This window comes from Chionomys nivalis, chromosome 2 (genome assembly GCF_950005125.1).
Source record: "Chionomys nivalis chromosome 2, mChiNiv1.1, whole genome shotgun sequence".
NCBI lineage: Eukaryota > Metazoa > Chordata > Mammalia > Rodentia > Cricetidae > Chionomys > Chionomys nivalis.
In genome coordinates, this window is record NC_080087.1 from 127841348 (window position 1) to 127854693 (window position 13346).

Sequence of the window (13346 nt, forward strand, 5' to 3'; positions counted from 1 at the left end):
TTTACAAAATTTATGAACCGTAGCATGAGTTTATTATCAGTACTTTTAACAACAGAATATGTATTTTCATTATCCTTCCTGTCAGATGTGCCGTGAGTCTTCTCGGTCACATAGATGCTTCAAATATTCAGTGATATTCCCATATTACTCTACAAAACAGTTAAATCTGGGTATATCCAAGATATGAATAAAATTATCCCCTGCATACTTTTGCTAGTCTTTGATTTACACCCAACTGATACTAGTTACTTCCTGAAAAAAAATACCATATTTGTTTTAATTTTAAATATCTGATCATTAATTTTATACATTTTAAAAATGCTTTTTCATATGTTCTCTTCTTATATAAAATCTACAGATTAATTTGAAGTATTGACATGAACTTTAGTGGTTTCTCATTCTTTGTCAAAAGACTTGTTTATTTTTCAAATTGAGTAACATAACTGAAGATGTTTAAATTTAGTGAAGAATCTCTAAGATGAAAATTTGATTGCATTTGAATAATTAATGAATGAAATTATATAATCAAATAATGCATCAAGAATTTAGTTTACTACTAACACCTTGTTTATAACTTCTTCACACTTTAGGTTAAAAACCCTTGAGCATTTCAAGCTAATAAGTAAATATTTTGAAACATTTAGACTAATCTTAGAAATTAGAATATCTTGCAAAAATAACAGCATGAATTTTAATGTTACCATTACTGTAATTTATGATTTATTAATTAAGTTAGGTAGGTAAAATATATTATAAAATTTATATAATTTTAGCCATGCAGAAATAATTGATACATTTCAGTGGATATGCATTTCCTTGATGTAAGTTCTTAAATAGTTGTACAATGGTATGGAAATCTCTAACACCAATTTCTATTATTTGATCTAGCATATGCTATTTTATAACAAACATTTAATATAATGTAAAATAAAATGTTGGTGTGAATTTTAAGGACCATATTACGGTATTAAATGATTACTCTAAGAATACAAATTAATTTAATTAGGAGAAATCATTATTGGCCACCTAGGAACTACACTCATATAAATATCAGAATCACGAATTTAGAAATTGATAGTAATCATGGCGCACTAAGTATCTATGGGGAAAGAGTAAGGGTCTTTGAAAGAGGGGGTGGAGCCCAGTGAGAGTTGTCTTTTCCATCCTAGCATGACTATTTATGGTTTTATTTTTGGTCTTGTTAAAGCAGTCATATTGTTGAGGTATCATGGGCTTAGCTTTGTTGTCCTTTCTAGAACACTCAGTCTCAAAGTCAACTTCCTTGTACTCTGGTTATCATAATCTTTAGCCCTTTCTTCCCTGATATTTCCTGAGCTTGGAAGTAAGAATCATGTTGTAGATGTAGCCAACTGATTTAATGTAAACATTCAAAAGTTAGAATAATTGCTAGAGTTTATTTTCTTACATAAATAGATATCTTAAGAGTTATGCCTCTTTTATGGAGGCAACAAGACCAGATTTTCATTTATTTTAATGAAAACAAGCAGCCCCCCAAAATAAAACAATCTCTTGCATCTCCTGCTGTGCCAAAGCTTGAAAGTCTTGTATATAAAATATGTACCATGCAAAATTTCCTATCTCAGCATGCGATTGTATGCTTTCCTTGTATTTCTACTTCGATTGGCTCTCAGGTGTGTTGCTTCTGTTTTCCCTTTGTGGATATATTGGTCACATGTGAACTTTCCATATGACCTATCAGGATACACCTAAAAGATTTTTTTTGTTACTGTAAATTCTCTTCTATCATTTACCAAGTGGATTGTTTCTCTTCGTCTTGTGCATTTTGCTTCTTTTACTTATTTGTATGATTTAAACTCTTTATTGTTATATCGTTAAACTATGTATTTTGTCATTTTTTGATTTTGCTATGTTATTTAAGGTATTCTAACTTTAAATATTTGAAATCCAAACAAAGACTGTTGATTGTGTTTCTGAACTGATATGCTTGATTATACTAAACACGATTTGCTTAATTTTCCATTTTTGTACAAAGGAGAAATGGCCCATGTATGAGGGCACCATACCAGATTGCTGCTTAGAGTAGCTAATGCAGCATTACTGTTAGGAACTAGCAGTACAACTGAGGGGTAATTGGCTCATATGGCTACTAACCTCTTCAGTCAGTCAGACCTGTGATGAACTCTTTAGTGTGAATTCCTAACACTGTTTCTTTTTGCTTTGTGTTTTGTTTTGTTTTTGTTGGTAGTTTTTGTGTTGCTGTGGTGAAATGGGACTGCCACCTGCAGAGTTCTGATTCACTCTTCTTTTGTTACTGTGCATGATGTGTCATGAATTTTTTTTTCTGGATGCATGTATCAATTGCAACCAAAGTGCATATTCTTTGCCATGTACTATATATATTTCCTTGTTTCTTCCTCACAGCAACTTCATGAGATCCTATTTTCCTCAATACTTTGGACTCAAAGAATGAAGTAATATTTAAAATGTTTCCTACTGCATCCTTGTGTCTTTAACTACCTATTTGGACTTTCCTCTCTAACCTAACTGCATTTTCCTTGCAAACATAAGTAATCTAAATAAGTATTGACACTCAACATCGTTTAAGAAAACACGGATAGGACTATGAGCACGGGTCAACTACAGATGTCTATCTTTTCACAGATTTTCAACAAAGTTTTAATAAAAATTGAGGTCTTTAAATTAACATTCTATTTAAAGTTATTGTGTATGTATTGTTTGTGATTCACGGACAGTTGTCTGAGTTGCCTATAGAGTTATTTTCTACTAAAGCAGATAAATGGAAACCAGTTTGACTGTATAAACACTAATATTGCACGCTCTGATGTTCCCAAACAGGGTTGACGGTTATTGACATTGAATCATCCCATTTTCGTGGTTCTATTTTATTTTGCCAAGAATGGATGAAATAAAAGGATGCAGTAACATCATTTTGAGTAGAGGAGTTTGTTTTAAGAGGGAGAAGGCATGAGATAATATATTGTTAATGCTGACTTTTTTCATGGGATGATTTTAAACTTCTTTGGGTTATGCAGAGTCAATGCTATTATTATTAAAAAATAAATAGTGGAAAAATTTTAACACAATGTAAGAGAGTATAATATTGTTCCATAATTTTTTATTAAGAATAAATTTCATGAGGGCAAACTTACAGAAAAATGATCTCAAATTACAAAATAATCATATGCCAGTATGAGTATTCATATTTATATAATTATTCTTATAAAGTGTTCATCCAGAATCTAATTAGTATATTAATTAGTAATTAAATTTAAAACTTTTTTGTTACTACTTGTTATCTTTGTCATTAAAGATATTAAAGTGGAATAAGAACTATATGCACTGATGCAAACAACACACACAGACGCAAAATAAAAATGTTGAAATATTATACATTTAAATACAAAAATGTTGTTGAATTTACTTATTCTATTTAATATTTACTCTATAATTTGGCAGAAAAAATATACTCTGCAAACAACTGGAACATATTTATTAAAGGAAGTGTGATCAAGAAATAAGCGCATGTACATATCAGCATCCAACATAAAAGAACTTACTTGTTTTTGAGTAACTTATGAATTCTCAAACCCATATTTGTTGTTTGGATTTTTTTACCTTTGGGTAGATTTTAAGTTATAGATATGAAAATAGCTAAAACATGAATTTTTTAGGTTAAAAGTGTAGTCTTGCCTGGATTGTATGATACGTTATCTGCTTGTCATGTAAGTATTTCACTGTGATCTGAATAAAGAGATCAGACCGTTGGCTTCTATTCAGTTCTGGACGTTACTAATGCAGGGAAAGAGGAATGGACTTTGTGAGGGTGCTACAATTGCCTCTGCATTTTTATCACTTATTGGTGTGAACAATTTGGTACAAAGCAATAATAAAACGGAATGTAATCAAATGTCACTATGGTCTCTTATACTGCAATAATGTCAGATAAGAATAATAGGTTTCATAAAATGCCAGGCGAACCTAGGGACAACCTGATTCTGTTCATGTTCAGATTCATGGTTCAATAAAATGTATTCATATACATTTGCTTCATACACGGTGATATACAATAAGCTACATCTTTGATTTTATTTAATTATATTGATTTCCCCCACAGTGGATTATTGAAGGTCTTTATTAAATAAGGTTTGGTGAGCAAAAGTTCCTCAATAGATTTGAAATCCCAAGTATAATAACAAGGAGAAAATCTATTTAATATTTCTTCATTATGGGGCATGTTGCCACAGGAGGAAAATGAACCAATGGCTTGTCCTGTTTGCAGTCCCAAGATAACAGGTTTTTGAAAGATACATTAATATCAAGAAAATTAACTAATTGCCGAACATAAATTCTAAGGCAAGGTGTCATTGTAATTATGATTTCTTGAAATGTTTACTCCTATAGTCAATAGCCAAGCTGTCGTTAACCATTGTTGTTCTGTTGAGGCATGAGAGCAAAATTCCCAAATACAAGTCTGGCAAAATTTAACACTATCCCTAGCTTGTGTATAAGACACTGATATTTGAGGAATGAGTATAAAACCTTTGTAAAACCGCTGCTCAAGGGAAGTGAATATGAATACATTTAAACTTTTAGAATCCCTGGGGATAAGGTACAGACATTAAGCAAATCTCCCTGAGTATTAATTCATGACTAGAACAAAACTTCTAAGAAGAAAATTTAAACATAAACTCCCAAATGCTGATAATCACATGACAGGTGATTTTATCTTTTAATTAGAATGCATTATGAAATCATGGAGAGTTGTAAGATTCTATGCATTCTGAAAGGATAAACCAATAATAAAGAAGATGAAATTTAACCTAAAAATAAATATTGGTAGACTAGAAGCATTACCACATTCTTCCCAGTTCTCTAGTATTTGGTCGCTGATATAGCACTGTTCTTGTATTTAGCCTAATAAATACTGACTCATAAATAAAGACTAATAAATACTAACTTTATAAATAATGACTAATAAATACTGACTTTGGCCATTAAGGTTAAAAAGAAAAATATTCAATTTTGCTATATTATGATGAGCTAACAAATGTGGAGAAAATTAACTTCTATTAGTAATTCCTCCAGTTATTAACAGGCAAAACTATCTCAATACCAACAATCAGGCTGCCCTTTGGATAAAACCCAGATCAAATTCAGCTGTATAGTCAATAACTTTCTCTTAGAAATTATATTTAGCAAAGACACAAGCTTAAAACGCATTCCAAACTATAGTGCTTTAGCATGTGTCAGTTTAATCTCTCTCTTCTGTCTGATCAAGGTTGGCCACACAGCTCTGTTGTCCTAGATGTATGGACATAGGGATCAGATAAAGTACAGAAGAGCCCATGCAGCTCTCTGATGGGCATATACTAAGCTCAGGAGCATCTCTTTCTCCCATATTCCTGATTCTATAACTAGTCATATAGCTCCATCAAGCTCCAAAAGAGGCTAAGAACCATGGCAATTAAATGAAAGGAGACAGATTAATGCTTAAGACTAGTCAATATTGTCTCACGCACAAACTCTACCCATAAGTCTAATGTGTCCAAAACTGAAGACCTTGATACTTTTCTTCTGTAACTTCCACCTGTATTAACTCTATTCTGGAAATGTGAGCTTTAATGCCATTTACTCATAAAAAATTATGGTTTTCTAGATTTTTTTTTCCATTTTCAATATCTTACTACAAATGGACTTCAATATATTTTGCCTGCATTTCATTTTAATTGCATCTAGATTCCCAAATGTCTCTTCACCCATGCCACCAGGCTTGACCTAGTTGCTACTATTTCTCACCTGTGTTAGAAGACTAGCATTCAAAATTTTCACCCTAGTTGGCTGTTGCCTACACTGACATGTAGACAACTACTGCTTTCCTGAAGGTGGCAGGTACCATCTTTTCACAGAATACTCTTTCCCGTTCTCTTAGAAGTGTCTGATTCCCTTTGCTCAACACCCTCACATCTATGCTTCCATAATTTTCTTCTTTCAACTTGTTTTCCAAAAGTCATCAAATTGTGTTTGCATTTTTCTGACCCTAACATAGTATATAAAATATAACAAATATATTAGTCATTCTTTTTCAACATCTCTTAATTCATTAGTCTTCACAAAATAAACATGTATATGTTAAAGTATATATATTTATTTATATGAAAAAACACTTTCAAATACATAAATGTTTCTTCAAAATGAACAGTTTATGATAGTTAAAATAATGTCTCCTTCTGGTATTTACATCCCAGTCACTGGAATCTGTGATACATGGCATGACAAAGGGGAATCAAAATTTTAGAAAGAGGCTACCTGTAAAATAGAGAGCTTATTATGGAGTACATGGATGGGCTATGGTAGTAAGATGGGACTGTGATAATGATGAGCAATGTTGACAGCAAGAACCGAGAAGCTACAGTACAGATGATCTGGCTAGTGTTATTTTTGAAGATGGAAGAAGTGGCCATTAGCCAAGAACTACCGGTAACTTAAAAAAAAACCAATTCTCTAAATTACAGTCCCATAGAATCCACAAGCAGTAATGAGTCCCAAGGACCTTTTCTGTAGGGATAAGCCCCGCCCATTAGGGGGCATGTTCGCCTTGGGCTAATGTTTACTGATAAATCTGCTGGGCATGATCCCAGCAGCACTTTTTTCTGCTTTCCTGTTTTCCGCCGGAACCTGTGGTCCTGTAAGTCTATTTCCCCATTAAAGCTGTATATATTTTTATAATCTTTCTGCATTCATTTACACCGTTACACTTTTCATTTAACTCAATGAGGCCCATTCCGGAATTGTGATCTTCACAACTGTAAGATTATATGTATGCGTTGTCTCAATACATTTTTTATTTGTGGTAGTTTTGAGCTGTGTGTTGCAACAGCCGTAATAAACTAATGCAAGACTTACACTAACATTGTTTAGAGAATCTCTGAAGCTAGACAAGTAGTGGACCTGAATGTGTGATTTCTACAGTGTCTGAAGAGCCTTTTGATCATTAAACAGCAAGGAAAACCTAGTCTCAATGCATCTTGTCTAACAAAATGATGCCCATCTTTCTGTAAACGGAAGCTTTATTTTAAAGAAGGAAAGTATTGATTTTCATCATTGACAAATCTTTTATCTTAACATAGACTAGGACTGAAAATTACCTTTCTGATTACAGAAAGAAATTTGTAACAACCCGATTAAGTGTTATTTAAAGTGCTTCTTTATAAATGTGGTGAAGAACTGGGAAAATTATTTAAAATTCAGCTCAGAATTCTGAATAAATGAATCACAGTTTTGCTTTATACTTCTAAACCAATTAATTATAGAAAACTAAAATTAATGATTCATAGTTATTTAACACTAACAATGCACCACACTGTGATAAGTTGTTTATTGCCATAAATCTAGTTTATACACAGTGTTAGAAGAAACCCAATTGTGGTAACTGGTGTTTATATTTTACTTTATGAAAAGCTAAGGAATAAAATAGTAGGTAAGTTGTTTAAGAACAACAGATTATATTTTGAAGACAGTAGTTTCTCTTAGAATTATCCTTCAGCATATGTTCATGTATTCCCTACTTACTTGGGTGGTTATGAATCAAGAATGACGAGGAGATAGAGAGCTAGCCTTTAAGCATTTATATGAACTCATTACTCTGAGGAGTTCATTACAGCTCCCTGAATGGTTTCTCCTCAAGTGAGCAGTTTATATTGTGCACTGTAGATGTCTCTCTGAGAACATGTAGGTTGTTTGTTCCCTTTGTGGCTGTAGAGTATACACCAGCCCCAATCTGGATCCCAGTGAACTCCACTAATAGTGAAATTCACCTGGAATTCTTGAAAGAGAACTTGTTTGGCTTTGACATTATTCAATGGCGCTAATGTTCAATGTTCCATTATCTTTAAACAGTCCCTTCCTTTCTGAACAGTCTTCATATAGTACTGCATTTCGCTAAAAATTGTATGTGTTGTCACTTTCTTCTTCCAACTCATATTGAGTTCTAGCAATTTGAAATGTTTGAGATAATAAAATAAAACATGTAGGGACATGTCTGTAGGTTATAGTAGCAGCTCTCTCTCTCTCTCTCTCTCTCTCTCTCTCTCTCTCTCTCTCTCTCTGTGTGTGTGTGTGTGTGTGTGTGTTTTGTCAAGGAGAAGGTTTGATTTTAGATATGAGTAAGAGTATAGTTTTCTGGTTTTCTGGAAGTGTCCAGAGCAGGGAGAGAAAAAAAGTTGTGGACCAAATATGTCCTGTAGACCGAATTGAACCATTAGAGGAAGCAGAGCAGGGAGAATGATGGCAGGACCAAGGAAGAGAGACAAGAGACAGCAGACCAACAGGACCAAAGAGGACATGAACTAAGTGGAAGGGCTATGTAGGGATGAGAAGCCATGAATTTGGAGAAGTTCGGGGCAAGGGAACAGATTGAGAAAAGCTGAGAGGAGCCACAGGTATGGAATGTTAATAGGCACCACACTTGTCCTGAGTTTCTTTCTTTCTTTTTACCTCTCTCTTCTTTCCCCTTCTATCTCTTCCTTCCTTCCTTTCTTCCTTCATTCCTTTCTTCTTTCTTTTTTTTAAATTCTTTTTTTTCCCTGACACAGGGTTTCTGTGTGTAGCCCTGGCTATCCTGGAACTCACTTTATGTAGACCAGACTGGCCTCAAATTTAGAGAGTCACCTGACACTACAGCCCAGCTTTGTCCTGAGTTTCTTTTGGATCTGACATTCCAGATATTTGTTGATGAAAGAGGGAACATGCTTTAAATAAAAGTAATCTTTACTTTCTTTAAAAAAATATACACACACATATGAAACTAATGAATTTTGGTTGATATTGATCATCAGGATTTTAAGCCACATGATATTTCATTACCTATTCTAAAACAACATGAACAAAATTTATTTTAACATGTTGCCATTAATCACATGGTAATTAGCTATTGAGGATAAAACTAATTATGATGACTGTACATGTAGCTTGTGTTACAGTTCTTGCTTAACATATTAGAGAACAGAACCAAGCTTCTGTTCTGTGGACGAGCCAGACTATGGATGTGTGTGTGTGTGTGTCACTATCTAAGCAGTGACATTTGGAGTTCTGGATGATGACATAGTTTTCAAAACTCTTATTGGTTGTAGTGTATAGAATAAACATTTTGTAGTCTGACAAAGTGTCATGTTACATAATTTCAACAAAAAATAAAAGAAAGCAGAAGATAGTGAAATAGGAGTTCTGTGTGGACATACAAGAAGAATGTTCAACTAAATCATTTAATACACAGTGAAATTCTGGTAGGGAAAAAGGATATGGTGATAAGTAGACTGACTTTCTTCTGAAAAAATTAATAATATTATTCTTAATTGTTTTCAATATCATTTCTCTGTTCTTCTTACTATGTATATATGAAGATGATGATGATGATGGGTAGTGTGTTTGTGGTGGATATGTGGGCATGTGGCAGTCAGACAATAATTGGTGACATCAATTTCCATCATCCACCTTTTGGTTCATTTGCTCATACTCAGGTGGCCAGGCTTGATAGCAAGTCCTTTAACCTGCTTAGCCATATCACTGACCCTAAATTTATGTTGTTTGTTATATAAAACAATATTATTATGTATTAAATTATTTAATTTGAGACATTATTAGTCAATAAGTCTTCATTTCAATACAGGATTAAAATACCTTAAACAAAGTATCTTTGGAGAAGAAAAATAAGAAGGAAGAAATTGAAATATTTGCTAGAAATATTAATTTTTGATAGCCATTTTTCTACTATATTTACAGAATAGATGTTTAATTTAATATAATATTATATTTAAATTACCTTTATTACTAACTTAATATCTTTTAATTATTTTGCTTATAAAATAGCTTACAAAGCTATATCATATAAATAGAGATAAATTTTATAACACAGTTATATTCACTCTAACATATTATAGAAAGTAAAACATACTATTATTTTACATATTTAACAATTTTCTATTAGATAAGAATTATTCTCAAGCATTTTTAAAGTTTTTCATTAAAATATTATTTATATTTTAATAAAAATTGCCTTTGGTGTTCATGGTTACTTTAGGAAAAGAAAGATTAACTCACTATAATTACTAACCTTAAAAATCATAAATAGCAAAATGAAATCATCAAGTGTTTCAGCTAATAATAAAATACAGCAAAACAGTGCAACCATGGAAGGAAAGATTGCTAAGTATGTTAATTAGGGAGATTGTGAAACTTAGTAGTTAAGATTAATATCACACACATAAATTTATAGTGGACACAAAAATATAAGAGAAGTCATTAAAATGAATATAAAATACTGCATCATTTATAATAGACCAAAACAATTTATTCCTATACAACCATAAACAAAATCAGAGTTTCTGTCACAAAGAGGAAAATACAATAAATTGAGTACTCTGTCAGTAATACTGATACAAAACCAAAATCCCCTTTTTTCTCTCCCATGAATTCAACATCTACTGCTCGTGCCAATGTCAATTGGAGTTTTAATATCAAGGATGATGATAAAAGAAGGAAAACTTATTAGGCTGTCATTTTCCACAAGAGTTCCAAAAATGGCAGATGTGCACACAGTAGTAAATGCTGCTGATGTGATGTCTCTGCTTCTGCGTTGATAGTGTTGGAAAATACTACAGATGGCACCGGGAAATGGGACAAGCATGTGCGAACTGCGAGATGACCATGACAATAAGCACAATTATGGCAGAGTTACCCTTCAGTCATCATCAGATGAACAGTTTTCCCCTGTGAATGATGCTTGCAGAAGGGCATTTGGAGCACTCCTTCAGGTTACCTCTGCGGGTTCAAGCAGCAGGTCTCTGAATGTTTCTGCCAGGATTAGTCTGCACACACAGAGAAACACCTCACACCTGTCATGCTGCCAGAAGGGAGCTGATGAATTCATTAAACAGACAATCTTGTTTATATCACACACACACACACACACACACACAATTCTACTCATTGAATGCAAACTTTATGTTAAAGGGAAGCAAAAGTCAACTGAGTTTCACGATAGGTAAGTGGCTTATCTAAGGTTACAACACTAGCAGAAAGGAAATAAGGCATGTACTCTTATTATGAAAGAAACATAGACCTTCTACTCTATCTTCTGTCAGAATATGCTTGCTATTTTCATCATTAATACCACATACTTGCCTAGGTGAAAGACAAACAACCCCAAATTTATTTTAAGATGAAACAAGTTATTATGTGTAAACAGAAAATCAAACTGAGCTTATCAATTTTAACATGTGGTTTTCTTCACTAAACACAGTAAATGGGGTAAAGGGGACATACTAAGTATAAGTTTGTTAATTATGTATCTATTCTTATTCAAATTTGAGATTATGACTTGGAAATATTCTTCAGTTTAATTCCTAATATAATGGAATTGGAGAAGACAAACAGCTTGTGAATTTTCTCTGTGTGTGGAACACCCTGCTAACCTAACTCAGCAGATAAGCATTTATATGTTTGAGTATCTAGTAGATACTAGATACTGCCCATATCTAGTAAATAGAGTAGGTTACTAATAAACAATGAGCATGTGACAGCTCTTGGGGCGTCATGATTATTCTGAGTTCATGTCCTCTACAGAGCCTCAGTAAATGGCTAAATATAACATCAGGGTTAGAAATATAAATAACCCTCATCATGAATAGACACTACTAAAGTGTACATACATAAACTAGAGTTATATTAAAAAGAATATTTAATACATTTTTAATTTGACCAATCTGATATTGTTATTTTCAATAACTGCAAGCATGCTGAGTTTTTCTGTTGTTGTTTTTGTTGATGCTGTTTTTTATTTATTTACTTTTTGCCTCTAGTTTTCTCTCTGTATAAAACATCGAGTTTGAGTTTCTTTTGCTTTTGTCTGATTTGTATTGCAATAAATTCACGTTGATTAAAGTCTCTCTCTCTCCCCCCTCTCTCTCTGTCTCTCTGTGTCTCTCTCTTCTCTCTCTCTCTCTCTCTCTCTCTCTCTTTCTCTCTCTCTCTCCTCCCTCCTCTCTCTCTCTCCTCTCTCCTCTCTCTCTCTCTCTTTCTCGTCTCTTCTCTCTCTCTTCTCTCTCTCTCTCTCTCTCTCTCTCTCTCTCTCCTCCCTCCTCTCTCTCTCTCCTCTCTCTCTCTCTCTTTCTCGTCTCTTCTCTCTCTCTTCTCTTTCTCTCTCTCTCTCTCTCTCTCTCTCTCTCTCTCTCTCCTCTCTCCTCTTCTCTCTCTCTCTCCTCTCTCCTCTTCTCTCTCTCTCCTCTCTCCTCTTCTCTCTCTCCCCTCTCTCCTCTTCTCTCTCTCTCCTCTCTCCTCTTCTCTCTCTCTCTCTCTCTCTCTCTCTCTCTCTCTCTCTCCCCTCTCTCCTCTTCTCTTTCTCTCTCTCTCTCTCTCTCTCTCTTTCTCTCTCTCTCTCTCTCTCTCCATGTGTGTGTGTGGGGGGGGATGTGTGTATTAACAAAAAAATAGTAACTGGTCAAGAGATAGATTAACTGTCCAATCTGTGCTATTTTAAGACGTGAGAGCAACTGTGTTCATATTCTCAGAAACCCCATCTAGCATGAAGAGAATTGCTAACTGAGAATACAATAGTCATCTGTGCTTTTTGAAGTTTTCCTTTTAAACAGGATCGGTTTGCAGTTGAGGACACTCACAGGTGTTTTTATTTGGAACACTGCGTGTGATGGGAATCCGAGGCCTTGACTTTCAGTGTGCAAGGCAGACCTTTCTGTGAGGACAGGTGTTCAACAGCTCATGCTCATGAAGCAGTAGTCTGTAAATGGATTCTGGATAGCCAAACACGATTCTTTGAAATCAAAGTGTAACTTCTTAATTTTATTAAGTCCATTTTTATGTGTATCCCAAGTCTACTTGGTAAATTTTACCAACAATATGAAATTTGACTATTCAGTCAAAACAGATGTTTTAGATTTACAATAGTTAGTTTTTGAGGTTTTTTTTTTTAAAATTTCCGCCTCCGCCCCGCCTCCTTTTTCCCTCCCCCTCCCCCCACTCCCCACACCCCACTCTCCTCCTCTCTCTCCAGTCCAAAGAGCATTCAGGGTTCCCTGCCCTGTGGGCAGTTCAAGGTCCTCCACCCTCCATCCAGGTCTAGGAAGGTGAGCATCCAAACCGGCTAGGCTCCCACAAAGCCAGTACATGCAGTAGGATCAAAACCCAGTGCCATTGTCCCTGGCTTCTCAGCAGCCCTCATTTTCCACCATATTCGGTGAGTCTGGTTTTATCCCATGCATTTTCAGTCCCAGTCCAGCTGGCCTTGGTGATCTCCTAATAGATCAGCCCCACCGTCTCAGTGGGTGGATGCC

General features: G+C 34.3%; 1 protein-coding gene across 1 annotated transcript in view; it reads left to right on the plus strand.

Annotated features, from left to right (window-relative positions):
- Erbb4 (erb-b2 receptor tyrosine kinase 4) overlaps positions 1–13346 on the plus strand; it is a 1078513-nt gene that overhangs the window by 579518 nt on the left and 485649 nt on the right. The window lies entirely within an intron of this gene.